This window comes from Vombatus ursinus, unplaced genomic scaffold (genome assembly GCF_900497805.2).
Source record: "Vombatus ursinus unplaced genomic scaffold, bare-nosed wombat genome assembly UNPS02014864.1, whole genome shotgun sequence".
Taxonomy (NCBI): domain Eukaryota; kingdom Metazoa; phylum Chordata; class Mammalia; order Diprotodontia; family Vombatidae; genus Vombatus; species Vombatus ursinus.
The window spans coordinates 17682814-17704727 of record NW_020954642.1 but is presented as its reverse complement, the minus strand read 5'-3'; the positions used below and the strand labels follow the sequence as shown (position 1 = coordinate 17704727).

Sequence of the window (21914 nt, the reverse complement as noted above, 5' to 3'; positions counted from 1 at the left end):
TAGAACTACAAGTAGATAGAAAGGGAAAATGAAGAGGCCCTCCTAGCCTCCTAGCCTCCTAGCCTCAGCTTCCACATCTGTAAAACCAAGGATTTAGAAAGAAGGAAACAACCATTTTTAAGCACCTACCATATGCTAGGCACTGAGTTAGCACTTTACACATGTCTCATTTGATCCTCACAACAACCCTGGGTGAGACCTGGCTGAAACCCAATGGAAAACCAACTTGCCAGTGGGAATTTGGATAATGATACCCTCCACCCCCACCCTCCACCCGAGGGCTTTATAAGTTAATAAATGAAAGAAGGCTCCAAATCACTAATAATAAGAGAAATGCAAACCAAAACATCTCTGAGGTTTCACTTCACAGCCAGAAAACTGGCAGAGATGACAAAATATGAGAATAGTCAATGATGAAGTAGTTGGGCAAAGACAGCCATTTTAATGCATTGTTGATGGAGCTGTGAATTAGGCCAACAATTCTGGGAAATGATTTGAAATTAATAGTAATACCAGTTAATAATAGCTAGCATTTGTTTAATGAATTAAAGTTTTCAAAGTGTTTACAAATATTATCTCATTTGATCCTCACAAGAACCCTGGGAGATAGATGCTGTTATTATCCCCATTTTACAAATGAAGAAATTAAGGCAAACAGAAGTTAAGTGACTTGCCCAGGGTCACAAGGCTGATAAGTGTCTGGAGGCTGAACTTGAATTCAGTACTTGCTGACTCCAGGTCCAGCATTCCATCCTTTGTACTACCTAGTTGCTGACTCAGACACTTGGTTGGTGTCCTTTGTTCTCAAAGAGGACCAAAATGCCATTATTCTGGTCAAGTCAAGGAACAGTGTGTCTGCCTGTGACTGAGCAGACCAATATGAGCTCAGAACGCTCTACCACAGGTCAGGCACAAATGGTCCATATGAACATTTCGAGCAGAGATGTCTCTAAATTTGTGCATTTCACGTTTCTTTTGAGCTACTGCAATTCCACTTCCTTAAAGAGCACAGCGTCTTCTTTGATGTGGGCACACCACGCTGAGGGGTCCTTTGCCAGTGTCTCCCATCTCATCCAATCAATTCTGAAGTTCTTAAGGGGGACCTTGAGAGTGTTTTTAGTGTCTGCATCACCTTGGACAAGTCCTTTCCCTTCTCTGGGCCTCAGTGTTCATTCTTGTTCAATAATATCCATTCCAGCTCTAAATCTATCATTCAATCAATCAACATGCATTAATTCTTCTCCTATCAAGTGCCCTAGAGATACAATGACAGACAATAAAACCATCTCCACTATAATTCTATGAAATGGACTAGTCATTTTTTTCCTCTAGAGACAGGGTGAACTGACTGGTCTCATCAGATTCTCAGTGTTTCAGAATAGGAAGATCTCTTTCAAATGAGATGGTATTTGTAAAAGTGTTTCCATTGCACAGTGCACAGCCCAGAGTAAGCACTCTATTAATGCTTTTTTTCCTTTTGGATATCATTTAAATTCCTCTCCCATAGCAGTAATGAGTGAAAGCCAAAGTATTTCCCTCAAAACTGCAATATATTTTAGCTGAGACCAGTGAACTACTCAAAGGAATTGATTGGGTGCTTTTGGTCTGCAACAATTACAAAAACGGCTATGCTTAGAGATCACAGCTCCACCCGGGCTTTTTCAGGCTGTGATTCTTTCATCTTCTGAGGCAAGGTCTTGGTCCAGAACTCCCACTTATCATTCCTCAGACTCTTTCCCACAGACAGCTGCAAATTCAGCTGCAGGTACTCTTCCTTCTGGTCATAGACTGGCCAGCGAATAAGGTCTGCACCATTTGGGTCCCTGGGAGGAAAAACCAAACATTTAGAAATGAAAGGAGCCACGCCATTGGCAAATGTAGCCAGCCACATCAGCTCAGCCTGAGAGCCAAGGAAGGGGCCCCAAGGTAGGTGTAGGCTGACAGTGGTAGCACCCATGGAGAGCTTGTTCACCCATCCTTAAGCAGTGTGGTCTTCATCTTTCATGTTGCACTTTTCTAATGGACCTTAGTTGTAAGGTCCAAAGAGTGAAAGGACTCACATATGGAATAAGTAACCAAGTCTGGATTTGAACTCATATCATTGGAGTCCTTTTCAATGGGGCAGCTAGGTGGTGCAGTGGATACAGTCAGGCCAGGAGGTAGGAAGACCTCAGTTCAAATCCAGCTTCAGATACTTACTAGTTGTGTGACCCTGGGCAAATCACTTAAGCTTATTTGCCTCTGTTTCCTCATCTATAGAATGGACTGGAGAAAAAAGATGGCAAACCAGTCTAGCATCTCTGCCAAGGAAACTCTAGATGAGGTCACAAAGAATGAGATACAACAGCTCTAGATTCCAAATCCAAGTCTCTTGCCACTAGCGCCTGTCCTAATATTTCCCAAAGGCGAAAAACTGAGACTTGAGGGTGATGGTGAGGACCGAGAGAGTTGCTGATCTTTCTTGTATTCCTTTCACAATGCCCATGTGTAGGATGAGTCTGCCTGAGTAATAACCCCTCCAACCCCAGCCATAAACTTGGGGAGGGCTATGCTTATTCACCACACTTTGCCTCTAACTTGATTTAACTTTTTGTTCCCAAACAGATTTCATTCAGGGAACTTCTATGTAAATGGGAAACCTTTATGTGCCTAGGAACAGGTATCATCCCACAGGGAAATCATCGGGAAACCAAGAGGCAGCTTTCTTACCCATGACGGGCAAAATTTGCCCAGTGGTTCGTTATCCTGTTGCTCAGGAGTTTTTCCTCTTCTCTTCCCTCACCTAAAACTAGGAACAGAAAAAGAAACATCTTGGTTAAGGTCAAAATGCAGACCCAATGGCCTCCTTTCCTTCAGTCACCAGCCATAACCACCCAGTCAATCCTGCTCTGGCCACTGTACTTATCTTCCTCCAATAGTTTCCATCATGTCACTCCCCTCCTACAAGACCTCCCAGGGCTTGTGTTGACTTACTCTATCTGACTCCATAACTGAGTCTCTTCCCAAAAAACAAAGTAATGCAGCTAGATTGGAAATCAGGAAGACCTGAGTTCTAATGTGACCCCAGACACTGACTAGATGAGTGACCCTGGGCAAGTCACTTAACCTCTGTCTGCCTTTGTTTCTTTGTTTGAAAAATGGGAATAATTGAGGACAGGACTGTTGGACCTGAGTGAGAGAGGATTGGGCCCCACCATAACCATGGCCCCAGCAAACCAGGTTCAGATGTTGGGAGTGACTGAATCTGCAGCTGCAGCAGCAGCAGCAGTGGCTGCTTCTGGAACTCTCAGTCCACAGACAGTAAGGGGATCAAATAACTGGTCAGAAGGAAATTACAGGGGTCTCTTTGCTAGCACTGAGGCAGGACTCTGTTGCTTTGCCCATACTTGGATCTGGGTTGCAGTCCTGGGTGGCAGTCCTAGGGCTAGGAGGAGCACTAGCATAGCACAACTTGTGGAAGCAGTGGAGGGGGGACCCTCTCACAATTCCAGTGCACAAAAGAGAGAGTGTGACCACTCAGAGACCATAGCACAAGCCGGGAGAGAAGTAAACACCTCTCCTTAGATCATATCACCTTGGAAGAACTGAAAACTTACAAGTCCCTAGAAGTATCTCTGAAAACTGCTACACAAAGCCTCGGAAGCTTGGGACAGTTCACCCTCCACCCTGGAAGCAGAACCCCACCTTAACAAAGAGTTAAAAAGTCAAGTAATAGGCTGGGCAAATAAGCAAAGAATGGAGGGAAAATCTGACTATAGCAACTTACTTTGATGACAAAGAAGATAAAAACATCCACTCAGGAGAAAACAACAAAGTCAAAGCTCCTACATCCAAAGATTCCAACAAAATATGAATTGGTCTCAGACCATTGAAGAGTTCAAAAAGGATTTTGAAAATCAAGTAAGAGAGGTAGAGGAAAAACTGGGAAGAGAAATGAGATTGTGCAAGAAAATCATGAAAAGTGAGTCAATAGCTTGGCAAAGGAGACCCAAAAAAATACTGAGGAAAATGACAACTTAAAAATAATCTAGTTCAAATGGCAAAAGAGGTCCTAAAAGCCAGTGGGGAGAATGTCTTAAAAAGCAGAATAGGCCAAATGGAAAAGGAGATCCAAAAGCTCACTGAATAAAATAATTTCTTAAATATTTTAACAGAGCAAAAGGAAGCTAATGACTCTATGAGAAATCAAAATATTATAAAACAAAGCCAAAAGAATGAAAAATAGAAGACAGTGTGAAATATCTCATTGGAAAAACTACTGACCTGGAAAACAGATCCAAGAGAGATAATTTAATAATTATTGGACTACCTGAAAGCCATGATCAAAAAAGATCCTAGACATCGTCTTTCAAGAAGTTATCAAGGAAAACTGTCTTACAGGAAAATAGAAGAGGAAGGGGATAAGAGAAGAGGGGGATAGAAGGGAGGGCAGATTAGGGGAAAGGGTATTCAGAATGCATGCTGTCTTGGGGTTGGGGGAGGGATGAGAAGGAGAGAAAATTTGGAACTCAAGTTCTTGTGGAAGTGAATGTTAAAAACTAAAAATAAATAAATTAATGAATCTAAAATTTTTTTTTTAAAAATCACACACAAAAAAAAAAAACCAAACCCAAGTATCACCTACCCAGCAAAACTGAGTCTAATCCATGAGGGGAAAAATTGACATTCAATAAGATAAGAAATTTAATGCATTTTTTAGAGAAAAGACCAGAGCTAAATAGAAAATTTGACTTTCAAATACAAGACTCAAGAGAAGCATGAAAAGGTAAACAGGAAAGAGAAATCATAAGGGATTTATTAAAGTTAAACTGTTTATATTCCTACATGGAAAGATAATATTTGTAACTCATAAGACCTTTCTCATTATTAGGGTAGTTAGGAGTATATATATATATACAGAGGGCACAGGTGTGAGTTGAATATGAAGAGATAATATCTAAAAAATAAAATTAGGGGTGAGAGGGGAATGTACTGGGAGGAAGAGAAAGGGAGAGGTGGAATGGAGTAAATTATCTCACATAAAAGAGGCAAGAAAAAACTTGTACAGTGGAGCGGAAGAGGGGAGAGGTGAAAGGGAATGAGTGAACTTTACTCTCATCAGAATTAACTCAAAGAAGGAATAACCTACACACTCAATTGGGTATAGAAATCTCTTAGCCTGTAAGAGAGTAGAGTAGAAGGGAATAAGAGAAGGGGGGTATAGAAGGAAGGGCATATTGGGGCAGGGACTAATCAGAAGCAAACATTTTTGAGGAGGGACAAGATCAAAGGAGAGAATAGAATAAATGACGGGTGGATAGGATGGAGAGAAATATAGTTAGTCTTTCACAACATGACTATTGTGGAAGTATTTTCCATGACTACACATGTATAACCTATATCTAATTGCTTGCCTTCTCAATAAGGGGGGGGTGGGTAGGGAGGAAAGGAGAGAATTTGGAACTCAAAGTTTTAAAAACAAATGTTAAAAATTGATTTTTACATGTAACTGGAGAAAAAATAAGATACCAAATTAACAACAACAAAAAAGAAAAATGGGGAAAATAATAGCAACTGTGCCCCAGGGTTGTTGGGAGTACAAATTTTTAAAAAAATAATATCTACAGAGCTCTTTACAAAACTTGTAAAAGTGTTATAAAATGCTAGCTATCATTATTATATTATTATATACTTATTATTATGCATAATCTTATAATAAAGTATTAGATAAACTATACTACCATTATAATAATAGGTTTTATTATATCTAATTATAACAATGGAATGATTATTATAAATATTATTTATAGTAACTATTCTTGTTCTAAGCTACAATAGCATAGCATAAGTTCTAGTAACTATAAAGTCTTTGCATATGGCTCCTGCCCCAGACAATGCTGCCATTCAAGACCTCTGCCTGGGGCTGTGCAGATAAGGTCAGCAGCAGCAGCAGCTGGCCCATAAGGTAATGAATTCTTTGGCCATGGCAAGTCACCAAACAAATAAAGGTATAAACTGGCCCTCCAGTTATGCCAGGATTGGAGCATGAAGGTGAAAATAGGGAGAGAAGACTTCCAAAAAGACAGATTTAGGACCATCTACAAACATTAACTCCAAAGATCATTAAATGTGAGCCTTTTGTCCAACAATCAACAAATGGATGCAGTGGTAGAGAAAATGAATCAAAAATAGCTGGAGAAAAGAGAGGGAGGGAGGGAGGAAGAGAGGAAGGAAGAGAGGGAAGAAGGAAGTAAGAGACAGAGGGAGCCAAGAGAGGAAGAAGGGAGGGAGGGAAAGCTTCCAGCATGTTGGGCAGATCCTGTCTGCAGAATTTCCGGAAGCACAAGGACAAGAATCTCACAGGATGAGATGGTGTGACAGCGTAGGGTCTACCCAGAGGAGAGGATGAGACTATTGGTGAGGTCAGTGGTCCATTGACATACGGAATTTTTTTTTCTGCATTTGTACGTCATCTTCCCTTCTGGGTAGTAAACTTCAGGAAGTCAGACACTGTGTCTTATTTATCTTTGTGTCTTCCTCAGCGTTGAACAGAAGGATCTGCATGTTGGATATGCTTAATCATGTAAACTGAACTGAACTGAATAGCTGATTCAGTCTCTTAGGATGTGTTCTGTAAAGTTTGGATTCTATCAAAGGGCCACATTTGAGGACCTAGAGGACCACAGGTAGCCTAGAGACTGAAGGTTTCCTAATCCTAATTAGGGGACTTCCAAGGCTGATACCTTAGTCTCTAATCACTCAGTCAACCAGGTGACTATTAACTGCCTCCTCTATCCCTGGCACTGTGCCAAGGGTTGGAGATGCAAATGCAAAGAATAAAAAATAAAACCAAAAGCTCTTCTCAGGCAGCTGGGCCCCTGTTCAGTGCCTCCTAAGGGAACCTGGAAGGGCAGAAAGAACGCTGGATTTGGGCTCAGATCTGCTAACTCTTTGATATTAGATAAGTCTCTTCCTCACTCTGAACTTCAGTTTCCTCTTCTGTACAACAGACACAATCCCTCCCTTCCCCCAACCCAGACCCTCACAGTGTATTTGGGAAGATCAAACAGCAGCTCGATGATAAGTGGGCTAAGTGCTGAAAATGGAACCAAGAAATCACGAGTTCAGATCCTGACTTAACTAGCCCTGTGACTCTTGGCTAGCCAAGAATCACCTTTCTCAGCCTCAGTTTCCTCATCTATAAAATGGAGATAGCACCAGTACCTACTTCACAGGGCTGTTTTGAGGTTATCAAATGAGAATGGCATATACAAAGCACTTTGTAAACCTTCAAGCAGTATATAAATGCTAGCCACTTTTACCTATTGTTATTATCATTATGAAATGAGCTGATGTATGCAAAGGTGCTTTGGGGAAAGGTAAGGCATTATTGTTTGTTTGATGTCAGAGAGAGCAAGGTAGATGATGGAGAAGTCAGGCTACAGACCCAGAGATTCTGCCCTCTCTGCCCCCCATCCCAAACCACAGCTTCCCACTACATTCCATCTCCACCGCTTACAAGGCACTCCAAAGACAAAAGGCACCTCATCACCATGGTCCACCTTCACAAAAGCTGGCTTGACGTCTTTAAGTACGCTTGGTTGGTGCTGAAATTCATAAAAGTAGACTGGAGAGCTGGGACCTAGGCAAAGAAAGAAGTGCCCGTGGTTAGTGACATGTTGAGCACAGGGCAGGGCCACATGCCAGGGGCCCCTGGCCTGATCCCCACCCCTGGGGTGGGGGGAGATGGTAGCTGGTCATCAACAGGCAAGCTCCTGGAGGGCAACCCCTTAACAAATGCTGTCCGAGAGTGATGCTGTGAGGCAGGACAAGGGCGGGGTCTGGTGCAACAGGACCTGGGTTGGAATCCTGGCCCTGCTGTTGACACGACAGTCTTTCTACTTCTTTGAGGCTGTTTTTTCAACTGTGAGGTGAAGATAATAATCTCTGGTCTGGCTACCCCAGAGGGAAGGGAATAAGCATTTGTGTGAAGTTGTTTGTTTGTTATGTTTGATTCTTCATGGCCCTGTTTGTTTTTTATTTTTTATTCTTTGTCTCCAGGGCCAGTGTTCTATCCACTCTGCCACCTGGCTGCCAAACATATTTTTTTTTTTGTTTCATTTTTTTTTTCTTGGTGAGGCAATTGGGGTTAAGTGACTTGTCCAGGGTCACACAGCTAGTAAGTGTCAAGTATCTGATCTGAGACTGGATTTGAACTCAGGTCCTCCTGACTCCAGGGCTGGTGCGCTATCCACTGCACCACCTAGCACCCCAGTTTGGGGTTTTCTTGTCAGAGATACTGGAGTGCTTTGCTATTTCCCTGTCCAGGTTATTTTATAAATGAGGACCTGAGGAACACAGGGCGAAGTGCCTTGCTCAGGGTCACACTGCTAGTAAGTGTCTGAGGCCAGATTTGAATTCAGGAAGAGGAGACTTCCTGACTCCAGGCCCAGCACTCCACCCACTGTGCCACCTGGCTGCCCTATGAATAAGCATTTATAGATTACCTACTTTGTGCCAGACACTGTGCTAAGTGCTTTACAAATGTCTCATTGGAGCCTCACAACAACCCTGTGATGGGGGTGCTATTATCATTTCCATTTTATACTTGAGTAAACTGAGGCAAACAGGATCAATGACTGGCTCAGAATGACAGAGCTAGATGGTATCTGAGTCTGGATTTGAACTCAGGTCTTCCTAACTCCAGGTCCAATGATTGATCCACTGGGATGAGGTTGTTGTGAGGATCCAGGGAGAAAATGACTGTAAAGTGTTTTATAACAACAAAACACTCTGGAATGGTCCTTGAATTTATTTTTTTATTTGAGCACTTTCACAACTCAATTTCAGTGTAATTGGTTTTCTATCCCATGTATTTTATTTATACCTTTAAAAACATCACTTTGGAAGGGATCTATAACTTTCCCTGGACTGCCAAAGGGGTCCATATTGCACACCCACGAAAAGATAAGAGCTTCTGCTTATAAAAATGTGGGTTATCATTAATTCTTATCATTAGGATTTGTAGACAATGGTCACAGAGCTCACGCCGGCTGCAGTTAGGTGGGGGTAAGAGAAGAAGGAAGGTGAATGAGGGGGTTTAACCAGGCTGGACACTCTGATGGCAAAGCCAGAACAGGAACCTCCTTCTATGTGAGTGTGTGGGTGACACAGACACATTGCCCAGGAGAGACAACATTCTTATACTGATTCAGGAAAGGGTCAATACCATACTCACCATGTTGATATTTGGCCACTTTGAGGGCAGAAATAACAAAGAGCAAATCCCCCATCATATCTTGGAGTTGAGCTCAATAGTCTCCTGGGTCCTCAGCCTCTCTTAAATACTCTTCCATCATCAAACGCACAAGCTCGGGAGCAAGACCCTGTAGGAGACCCAGGAAGAGACAGAGAAATAGGAGGATGAGGGTAGCTGGCAGTGGATTGTTTGGGAATGTTTACTGGTGGATTATAAACAATGAGCAAGGGAGCTAGGTGGTGCACTGGATGAAGCACTGGTTCTATAGTAAGAAGGACCTATGTTCAAATCTGACCTCTGACATGTATTAGCTATGTGACCCTGTGCAAGTCATTTAACCTTGTTTGCCTCAGTTTCCTCACCTGTAAAATGAGCTGGAGAAGGAAATGGCAAACCACTCCAGTATCTTCACCAAGAAAACCCCCAAAAGGTGTCATGGAGCATCAGACATGACTCATCAACTAAACAACCACAAGGAATAAGCTCACACAAGTTTGCCTGCTATTCATAGATCCTGGGTCTCATTAGGTCTCTTTACCACCTTCCCACCAGGGTTTGCTCTTTCTGGGTTAAATTTCTCAAGAAGATACTAGACAACTTATTGTTGGGCATGGTGTAGAAGGGATATGGGACTCAAGGAAAGGAGAGCTACATGGGGTCTCCAAGGTCCCTTCCCACCCTGTGATTACGAAAGAAGAAAGTCAGAAGGTGGAAGGACCTTCATTGGCTCTCTCCTATACTATTTTAATGGCCTCCTCATTGGTCCCTGTGCCTCAGATCTCCTACTCCAATCTATCCTCCATCTTCCAAAGTGAATTTCAAAGCACAGATCTGAGCAATTTACTCCCTTCTCCCAACTAAATAAATTCTAGTAGATGTCCATTACTTCTAGGATTAAATATAGACTCCTCTGTTTGGTATTTAGAGCTTTTAACAACTTGGACCCATCCAGTCTTAGTATACATGATTATCCTCCTCACACTCTATGGTCTAGTTACGCCAATCTTCTGGTTCCCCACACTTCCCATTCCATCTCTCATCCCCATGGCTTTGCTTTGGCAAGCCTCAGCTCAAATAGCACCTTCTATAGAACATCTTTCTTGGTTCCCTCCTCCTCCAGCTGCTAGTATCTTACCCCTCTCCCCAAGATTTGTTCTCTGAATGTTTTCCATCTATCTCTGGATGTGCGAGTTATCTCCTTTATCCAATGTAAGTTCTTCGAGGGCATGAACTATTTCACTGTGTCCCTGTGTCTAGCCCAGTGCCTGCTAGGTAGTAGGTGCTTATAAAAAGAATCTTGATTAACTGGTATCTCACCAAAAATGAATTTTGCAATGTTGATTGGGCACTTTCTTTATCCATGTTTTCCTTAAATCCAGGAATACCCATTTCCTGTGTAGAGAAAATGGCACACTGTGAATGGTCATTAGAATTTTATAAAATTTATGCATTTTTTAAACAAATCTAATCCAAGCTAGTCATTTTACCCTTTAAGAAGTAACTAGAGCCATAGATTTGCTTAGTAACTATTGAATTATGCCCAATATATATTAAATGATTCTCAAGTTATTTTGCAAAATGGTGGGTAATGCCTAGTACTTGATAAACAGAGGTCATGGTATCTTCATAATGACCTGTGGCCTTAAACAGTGACTGATGCTTACTATAACACATCATGCTGGAAATGATGCAAGGAGAATTCTATTTTTCTGACTAGTGCAAACAGTCTGACTTCACATGTGTATGCTTAAAGAGGCAGGTGACAAATGGTCCTTAATATAATGTTATATTTAAAATTAATATTGAGTCAATGGCTTCTAGATATGATGACCTGAAGTCCATAGGAAAGGGACCTAGTATCCCATGAGGGGGCCCAGGTTCTAGTCCCAGCTGTGTGACTGGGGTTAAATAATGTCCTTCCTGGGAGCCTCAGTTTTCTACTTTACAAAATGGGGACAAACACATTAGTGTGATAAACATCACAGCAGGTACTATGAGAGCATTCTCTTGTAAACGATAAAATACTATGTTAATGTCAGCTGGCATTATTCACTGTTCATTTAAAATAAAGAGACTTGGGGCAGCTAAGTGATACAGTGGATAGAGCATAGGACCTGGTGTTAGGAGGATCTGAGTTCAAATCTGGCCTCAGACACTTACTAGCTATGTGACCCTGGGAACATCACTTCACCCCAGTTGCCCCCCACAATTAAAAAATTTTAAAAAATAAGAAGACTTGTAGAGGATATTTTATCCAAAAAGGCACTAGGCCTAGTTGGGCTTCTCTTCCTGTCCTTCTGAGCAGACTTGTGTATGAATGAGCCATCCATAGAGAAAATAACCAAAGGTAAAATCACTTCTGATCTGATTCTTCAATGGAAGCCTGTTTAGGGTAACTTTTCTGATTATAAAAAGGCAAATTTATAGATGACACAAAGTCAGTAGGTTCAGCTAATATATTGTATAATAGAGTCAGGATCCAAAAAAAGGACTTGACAGGCTAGCATTTTGGACTGACCACAGTCACTAGGATCAAAATTAATGGGGACAAAGTCTTATAATCCCAAGATGAGGGAGGCATGGTTAGAAGGCAATTTATTTGAAAAAGATCTAGGGATTTTAACGGACCACAAGCCCATAAGGAGTCAACAGGGTAATATGGCAACCTAAAACACTGCTCAATGTTGAACAGTGTTAAGAGAGGCACAGCTTCCAAGAATAAGGAGGTGAGAGTCCTTTTGTACTCTGCCTCTGGGGAACTTCAGGTAGCCCTTCCTCATCACAACTTTCCTCAACATGATTCTGACATATTATGGGTAGGCATAAGAAATTAAATGGGAATTTTTGGAGAGTTTTGTGGAAGCCACAGATAATAGGCTAAGGCCATCAGATGACACAGAAAAAGTGTAGAAACTCAGAAATGCATAAAATATATATAGAGCACTATATAATATATTTTATCTTGTAATACCATAATAATTCAGTCTTCTTCTCTGGTATGAAGGGTGAGGGGGCCAAAAAATATTATATGGAATTTCCAGATGGCAGGGGCACTGCACACTTAATCATGGCAATGTGGAAGGGATAACTATATCTGCAACCTTTTGTTCAGTTCTGGGCATCACATTTGAGCCAGAAAAAAGAGCAACTGAGAAGGGAGTCATCATCTTGCTATACAGGGATGGGTTGAAAGAACTTACTTTGCTGATCAAAGAAAAAACTTGGGGCAGGGCAGACTCGATATTTGTCTATAATTGTCTGGTGGATGGTCACCTGGAAGAAGCATTTCACAGGTGCCATTTGCCATAAGGGCAGAGATGGGAGCAACAAATAGAAGTTTAAAAAGAAGTAAATTTCCAAGTATGTAATGATCCTTGTCCTAGTGTGAGAGCTGCTTAAAAGAGGAAGGAGCTGCCTCAGGAGGCAGGAGGTTTTCCCTCCTTGGAGGTCTTCAAACAGAGGCTGGATAGCCATTTGTCCAGTATGTTATAGAAGGGATTCTCCTGCAACTCTGACTTAGACTCAATGACCACCAAGCTCCTAATCAATTTGGAAAGTCTGTGATTCTTTAGAGAAGTATGAACTGTTGAGATCAGAAAGAAGCTGACACAGGATAGAACATGCTAGGATCTTACAAAAGGAATAGCCCAGCCATATTCGTGATTGTTGACACCGATAATGGAAGGGATGTGGTTGAACTCTCCTGCAGCCAGCAACTCTTCGGGATGTTTGGGGAGGAATTGCCCATCAACAACTCCAGGGATTATCTTGAAATGCTGAAGAAAGAAGCAGAAAAAAAGAAATAAAAATTAAAATAAACAGAAAAGAATATTTAATAGAAAATTCTATCTCCATAATCTCCCTTACCTGTATCACTTTCTCTTCATTCCCATTGTTACCATCCCATTTCAGACACTTTTTATCACTTACTTAAACTTTTTTTTTCTATTTTCAATAAGTGGCTTTCCCAGGGTCACACAGCTAGTTAGTGTCTGAGGAAAGATTTGAACTCAGGCCCTCCTGACTCCAGGACCAGTGCTTTATCCATTGTACTACCTAGCAGTCCTCATGTATCTGGACTCTTGCAACAGTTTCCAAACTGGCCTCCCTGTCTCCTCCTTTAATTCATCACACACACACACACACACACACACACACACACACACACACACACACCCCTTTGCTATCTCAGATCTGTTCATGACACTCCACTGCATTAAAAAAGTGTCCCATAACTCCCCTTTACCCAAAGAAAACCTCTAACACTTCAGCCTGGCATTCAGAACCCTCTATTCTACTTTTCCAGCCTTATCTCATACTATGTGGACTCTAGCCTATGCCAAGTACATCATGTTTCACCAACAATGGATTCCCAGCTCTCCACTGGAAGTCAGCCAAATTTTCCTACCTTTCTACCTTGACTCACTTATCTCCACATGATTAGAATGACTGTCCCCCCATTGCTACCTGTTGAAATACTTCACTTCCTTCAAGAGTCAACTTAACTGCCAAAGCTTCCACAATGTCTTCTGTGATATGGCAGCCAGAAGGATCCTTTCCTTCCTCAGAGTTCTCACCCCATGTGCTGGTGACTCCTCCTATGCACTTAGGTTCTGTTACCTGTCTATGGCACAAAACCCTCTCCCCTAAGAAGGCAAGTTCCTTCATGGAAACATCCCTTATCGAAACTTTGTGTCCCCCCAGGTCAGACACAGAAGCTGATCGAGAAATGCTTCTGGAATAAATGACAGGAGAGCCATGGCCTCAAAGTCAGTAGATCTGGATTCTAGTCCTGGTTCAACCACTAATGGACTCTGTAACTTTAGACAAATGAGATCTCTCTGGTTTCAATTTCCTCCCCTACAAAATGAGTTCATTGAACTAGACTATTGTCAAGATCTTTTCCCATAAAGCTTCCTAGAAGGGAGCATTGGAATTGGGCTTTAATGGATGGGGAATAATTCAAGAGACAAAATGGGGCTATGAGAGCAGCAGGTGGAGGTGGAAGGAAGACTGGATTGAAAACTGGGAGACACCTGGGCTTGAGTCCTATGTCTGATGTTTACTGACTGTGTGATGGTGGAGAAGTGGAGAAGTCACTGACTCTAGGCTCCATGGAGATTTGTTGTTGTTGTTCAGTTGTGTCTGACTCTTCATGACCCCATGGACCATAGCACACCAATATAATCCATGGGGTTTTCTTGGCAAAGATAATGGAGTGATTTGCAATTTCCTTCTTCAGTAGATTAAGGCAAACAGAGGTTAAGTGACTTGCCTAAGGTCACACAGCTAGTAGTCTCCCTGACTTCAGGCCTGGTTCTCTATTCACTGAGACCTCCTCAGAGGTTTACTCATCCATAAAATGGGAATAATGATTCTTGCACCTCCTACCTCATAGATTGTTATGAGAAAGGCACTTTATAAACCAGGATGATAATAAGAAGGGAGGACTTTACAGACATGAGACACACCTGAACAAAGGCACACAGGTAAGAGAGTATAGGGAACATTTAGAAGACTGAAAACAGATAAGTTTGGCTGGAGCATAGAGCGTATGCAGGGAGGTAATATAAGATAAGGCAGGAAAGCCACAAAGGCAGCAAACTGTTCAGTATCTGAATATCAGGCTTGGATTTGCCTGAAAGTCAGGAATCCTTTCTTCTCCCATCTCCTTGGCATTCGCTGTGACCAAAATGAAACTTGAGCTCCCAGGTGCTTTGGAAAGGATGTTCATAAGGTTGTAGATTTAGAACTGGAAGGTACTCCAGAAGATCATCTGGTCCAGCCCTCTCATTTTCCAGGTGAGGAAACCGTCATCAAATCAGGTTGAAAAACATAAGAGTTTTCAGAATGAAGGAAGAAGAGTCAATATGGCTAATGGACAGAGTAATTAGAGGTAGACAGAGCTAGGTGACGCAGTAGACAGAGCGTCGGGCCTGGAGTCAGAAAGACTCATCTTCCTAAGTTCAAATCTGGTGTCAGATACTTACTAGTTGTGTGAGCCTGGGCAAGTCATTTAGCCCTGTTTGCCTCATTTTATTAATGATCTGGAGAAGGAAAAGGCAAAGCACTTCAGTATCTTTGCCAAGAAAACACCAAATGGGGTTGCCAAGAATCAGACACGACTAAAAAGTGACTGAACAATTAGATGCAATTATATTTGGTATTAGTATTTAATCTGGCTCTAACACTATTAAGTGAATTCTTTTAGGATGCAATGTGATATGGTGAATAAATATCTTGGTTCTAATGATCTGCAGTAACTGTCTTGATATTTGCAAACTGTGTGACATTTGGCAATGTCACATAACCCCTCTGGGACTCAGTTTCCTCCTTTTTAAATATCCAGTCAATCCATCAATCCACAAACTGTCCTAGGCTCTGAGGATACAAATAGAAAAGCACATGGCTCCCTGACCTCTTGCTGCTTCCAGTTAATGGTTCTAATTCCCAAGTCTGAAATTTGGGAATGACATCATACTTGTACTACCAAAGGCACAATGTTGTTGCAAAATTATTGAAATGAGATAATATATATAAAATGTATTTTATGAAAGGAATATTTAGATGAGAGCTATTAATCCCAGGGGATAGAAAGAGTCTTCCCACACCTATGATTCTTTCTTCCAAAGATATATAGGGTGTTAGATCTCAAAGAAGACCAAGAACAGAATACTGGAGGGAGAAGGGACCACCACCACTACCACCACCTCCAACATCATCATCATCATCATCATCATCATCATCATCACCACATTTATATAGTGCTAACTATGTGCCAGTCTCTGTACTAATCTGCACTTTACAATTATTATCTCCGTTGATCCTTACACCAACCCTGGAATGGAGGTGTTATTATAATTCCTGTTTTCTGGATAAGGAAACTAAGGCAAACAGGTTAAATGACAGCTAGTGTCTGAGGCTAGATTTGAACACAATTCCATTTTCCCAGCACTCTAAACATTGCACCCACCTAGCTGCATCCTCTGTACCTTGGCTTATAGAATGTTAGAGCATAGAATGTTACAACTGGAAAAAATCTTATAAAATAGAATATCAGCAGGGGAAGGAAATTTTAACAAAAAATGTTGGAACCCAGAATGTTAGAATCAGATTTGAGTGGATCCTTCCAGCTCTAAGGCTATGATTCTCTAAACAGAGAATGTCTGAGTGGGAAGGGTTGTGAGACTAGAGCATGAAAAAATGTAGAACTTTACAACCTGAAATGTGAAGATGCAGAATTTTGGAAGGATTCTTAGGACATAGTATGTCTAGAGTAGAAGGGCTGGAACCTTAGCACAAAAAAAAATGTTGAGAGCACAGAAGATTTGGAGGTAGAAGAGATCCTAGTAAGCAGAACATCAGAACTAGAAGGGACCTTCAGACCAAGAATATTGGAGATGGAAATATCCTTGAAGATCATCTAGTTAGTAGGGAGAAATCGAGGCTAAGAGAGTGACATGCCCAAGATATTCCCCTCAATCCTCACCAATGGATGATGGAAAGAAAGAGCGTCAAGGCTGGGTGTCCAGCCCTGCCCTGAGCTGTTTTGGCAGCTCTTGTTGGTACTGGAACCCTTGCTTCTCAGCTTCCATACCTTGGCAATGGCCAGGATCTCTCCCTCAGATTTGCTCCTGAGGCACTGAACCATGGAGGCAGAACTGTGTCCATCACAAGCAGACAGATTGGCAATGGCCTGCAAAAAGGCACCCACAAATATTCTGATTGAGGAACCCCTGGCCTGTATCACAATAGAGTAATCCATTCATACTCATCAGGAACATAGCAAAGGATCATTTCTATAGGTGATGATGCAGTAATGGTGAAAAGGAAACCAAGCTGGAATCTGTCTGACTGCCAAAGAGGGTGAGTCCCTCAATCACGAGCCTTCTCTGTACAGGGCTCAGTGTCAGCCAATGGGCATAAGAATGGTCAGGGGCAGGTTACAAGGACACGTTCCCTGCTCCCAAAGAGTTTATCATTTCCTCAGGGAAAAAAGACCTAAATATCCATAAAAAACACACGATTGGGTCTGGTATGTTGAAAGAGCCCTGAAATTGGCTCAGAGACTTAAATTTTGGTCCCAGCTCAGTCACCAACTTACTGTGTGACCTTGCACAATTCACTAGTGAGAACTAGAGAAGTACTAGAGAGGTAGAAGGGACCTTCTAGATCATTCCATCTAACCTGTACCTGGGCCCCTTGAAGAACTTTTCCTCCTCTTCAGGGGATATCAGAAAATAGACTTTGGAGCTAGAAGGGGCTTTACAAACCATCTAATTGAATTTACTTTTACAGAGGAAGAAACTGAGGCCCCGAGAAGGAAATGCCTTATCTAAAATCACAGGCACAGCCAGGAACTCAGTCTTCCCTCTCTGTGCCTCAGTTGCCTCCTCTGTAAAATGAGGGGGCTGGACTAGATGATCTCTATGGTAACTTTCAGCTTGAACATTCAATGGCATTCCAGTGCACCCTCTTATAGCCCAGGAGAGCCAGAAGGGCAATGGGAAGGATAAGAGGCATTGTAAAGACCTAAGAACAAGGAACTTACATTTGCAACCATTTCTGAGCTGGAAGAAATCAAGCCAGGGAGGATGGCCACACCGCTCTCCATGATCGCTCTGTGGAACAAGCCTTTGGACATGGGGGACAGAACCTGGGGGAGCAAAGCACAGCAGAGCGGAAGAGGAAGCAGTCATGGGAAGGCCCAGCACTCCTAGCTTAGCACAGACAGAGGAGACTGGGAGTCTGAAGGCCAGGACTGTTACTTACCTGCCACACCCCTAAGCTACCCGTATAGCACAGTCCCAAACAGAGGTCACTCTATGGGACCCTGGCCTTTGGGTCCTTTGGTACAGCCAGGCTTATAAGATAGTTAGACAGAAAGGAGGGCTAAGTAGCCTTGGCCATAGTCCGGGACTCTATGGGCAGTTCAGTAATAGGGTATGATGAGATGCCTTTGCTGTGTAACCCAGTATTGCTGTTCCTATGCCCTGCCTCCTTATAAGGTCACATTATCTATTGATTATTGCTTGTTTATTGATTACAAGAAAACAAAGGGCTGTTGTGAGGATCAAATGACATCCAATCCAACACTTTTTCCCACTTTATCATGGGAATTTCCCACTTTCCCATCAGCTATTTTTTTTTTAGCATAGTCCTTACACTAAAGTCTTCCTCCCATGCTTTTTTACCACCTGGATAGTATGTCAGTGATGTGCAGACTCCTGGGGGAGGGCTACCAAACCAGATGATCTTTGCCTCTAAGCCCCCGGATGGATTTATGTGTGTCAATGAGGGCCAGCCATGCTAAGCAGTCAGAGGCTCATTGGCAAAGACTGGAGAGAGCTGGTCTATAGCCACAGTTGGTCACAAAGGCCAGCAGGGAAAGCACAGAGAGGCTCTGAGCAGCTTTGGGAACAGGTGAACCTAAATGGCAAAATTGTGGATATATTGGGCCTTGAATCATTTCTTCATTACCCTGTATATTTCTTTTGCTCTTACTCGAAGTTGTTAGTAAGCCTTTAAAAAGAGATAAGTCATCATCTATCTCCAATAGTAAAATAAGTAAAATACTCCAAATAGTAAAATAAGAGGAAGAAGGGCCTAGATGATTAGTTGGGACTAGGGAAGGGGACTGCAGGGGAGTGTCCAAATGAAATCAAGGGCAGGTGCCAGACTTAGAGTAAGAAGTTATCAGCCCCAATGGTTCTGAGAGGGGGGAGGATAAGAGGAGAGCAAGAAAATCTCAGGTCCATCTTGGGCTGGGGAACCTGTGGCCACTTGTGGCCCTCCAAGTCCTCAAGTGCAGTCCTATGATCGAAGCCAAACTTCACAGACCAAATCCCCTTAATAAAAGGATTAGTTCTGTAAAGTTTGAGTTCAGTCAAAGGATCTAGAAGGGCACATGAGGCCTTGAGGCCGCAGGTTCCTCCCCCCTGGAGACCTTGGGTTTGGCTACAAGAGGTCCCCTCCAGTCTGGGGTCATTTCTTTACCACCTGCATGTGAGGAAACACTCATCCCCCCGGCTGACTCGCCAAAGATGGTCACACGGCCAGGATCTCCTCCAAAGTGGGCAATGTTCTTCTGGACCCACCTCAGGGCAGCCACCTGATCCAGGAAACCCCAGTTGCCAGGTGCTTGCTCATCCCCAGTGCTGAAAGCCAGATATTAGACAAGGTTGGAGACTTCAGAAGAAGAGCACCAGGTTAATAGCATTATGAGATTTAAAGACCATTTCCTCCAGCTAGATGATAAGCTGGATAGACTGCTGGACCTAGACCTGGCAAGACCAGTGTTCATCTACTAGCTGGGTGAGCTTGGTCTGGTCACCTAGACCTCTGCCTCAGTTACTCCTCTTTAAAATGAGGAAGATAATGGCATTTATTTCTCAGAGTTGCTGCAAGGATAAAATGAGACACTATTTGTAAAGTGCTTTGTAAACCTTAAAGGACTATACAAATGCTAGCTGTTGCTGTTCTTATTTTACAGATGTAAATTGATGACACAGATCTTGAATTCCACCACCAGAAGGACTCCCAGTCATGCTTCTTTCCATAGCTCACTGTGCCTTTCAGGGGGAGCCTCTATCATGCTACTTCCTTCCTTTCCAGCTTACTCCCTGATCCCTTCCACCTCTCCAACAGCTGCCTTGACCCACTCTCCCTTTCCTCTCCTTTTTTATTAGCTCTCCTTTCGGTTTTGTCTTCCTCTATTAGAATGTCAAGTCAAGAAACATTTACTGAGCACCTACTATGTGCCAGGCACTATACCAAGCTTTGGGCAAACAGAGAAAGGTGAACATAGTCCCTGCCCTCGAGGAGTTTACAGTTTAATGGCAGAGATAGCATGCAAATAGCTGTGCCCAAAGAAGATCTTTACAGGAAAAACTGGGGATGATCCCAGAGGGAAGGCCCTGGCAGTGTGGGAGGCAGGGAGAGGCTTCTTGCAGAAGGTGGAATTAGCACCAAGTCCTGAAGGAAGCCAGAAGGAGGAGGAGTGAAAATGAACACATTCAATGGAATATCTTTTTCAAGGATGAGGAAGGAGGCAGAGAATGTGAAAGAGTGTGAGAAGACTAGAGAGGTAGGAGGAGGCCAGGCTCCTCTCCATGAACTCTGCAGTCCAGAGATATCACCTTCTTGTCTTCCCCAAATACAACTCTCTGCCTCCCAAGTCTGACTTTCCCTGGCTATCCCCATGACTGGAATTCCTTGAAGGAATCTGAGACAGCTCTAATCCCACCTTCTTCAAGAGATCTCATCTTTCCTCCTCCCCCTCCCCCAACACACCCCTCACTGCTAGGGCTTTCCAGAGCAAGGACCCCAGTTTGAGGCTTTATAGAAAATTGGTCCTGGGGAAGCTAGGAGAAGCATGAGCTTTATTACCATGTGGTGAACTAAGCAGGCAAAAATGAAATCAATGCACACACACACACACACATTTTATGACAACCTGCATTGACAGATAGATTTAGGGCACTCACATGCAGGAGAATCATACAGTGGCAAGATCTTGGTGGGAGTATGCTCTCAGAATGGAGAGTGAGTAGGTCAGTCATCCCTTAAAGGGAAGTTTGGTTGAGACAATCAGCACAATATGTGATAGAGGACGTTCTTAATCAGACCCCAGTGTGGTGGGGAAGTTCCCCAGGATTCCTTATTGATGCCTGACTCAGGGACTCCAAGAATGGGTGCCTGAACACAGTCATGCAGTTAGCTGGGAGTCCATTCAGGAGCTGAGGTAAGTCACAGGATCAGAATAAGTCAGGGCTTGTGAAAGTACTGGCTCTCTGCTACTGCTTAAATGTTTTATGGTCCTTAGGATCACTTACCCTGTGACTCTATGTTGGAGTCCTACCACTTATAACAACAACATGACAATGTATTTCAAAAATCACAATTGTCACACCTTCCCTCTGAGATTGCTTCTCCTTTTCATTGCGTATATTTTGTATTTCTATGGCTATTTATATATTGTCTCCCATTAGAAGTGAACTCCCTGAGGGTAAGAATTGACTTTCTTTTGTATCCCAAGCACTTAGCACAGTAATTGGCGTATAACAAGTGCTTAAATCATGCTTGTTAACTGACTGATTAATTGAATAAGGGGCTGATGGTCTGACCTGTGATGTAGAAAGATCACTGACAGCTGAGTGAAGGATAAACTGGAGCAGGGAGAGAATAGGCAAAGGGGCAAACCAAGCAGGCATTATTAGTCCAAGTGTAAGGCGGTGAGAGCCTGCGCTAGGAGTGGTGGTTGTGCCAGAGGAGACAAGTGAGTGTCTATGAGATATGTAACAAGGGTAGAAACAATAAGACCCGGCAATAGATTGGATATATGGGAAAGTAAGTGAGTAGTGGACAATGACACCTAGATCACAAGCCTGGGTAACTAGAGCATGATTGTGCCTTTAACAAATAATAGGGACATTATGAAGAGGGAAGGGCTTGATGGGAAAGAGAAAGTTTTGGGGATGTTGAGTTTATAATGTACATGGGACATACATTTTGAGGTAGTTGGAGACGGGATACTGTAGGTCTGATCTGGAGACTGGAAGCCAGACTGGAAATAGTGAAGAGATGTCCAGTCATAAAAGGGAGGAGATGTATGGGATGATAGCTAGTGGGGATGGAAAGATGGATGGATGGATGGATGGATGGATGGATGGATGGA

General features: G+C 42.7%; 1 pseudogene; it reads right to left on the bottom strand.

Annotated features, from left to right (window-relative positions):
* Nucleotides 1–1639: 1639 nt before the first annotated feature.
* LOC114027937 overlaps nt 1640–21914 on the bottom strand; it is a 26312-nt pseudogene continuing 6037 nt past the window's right edge.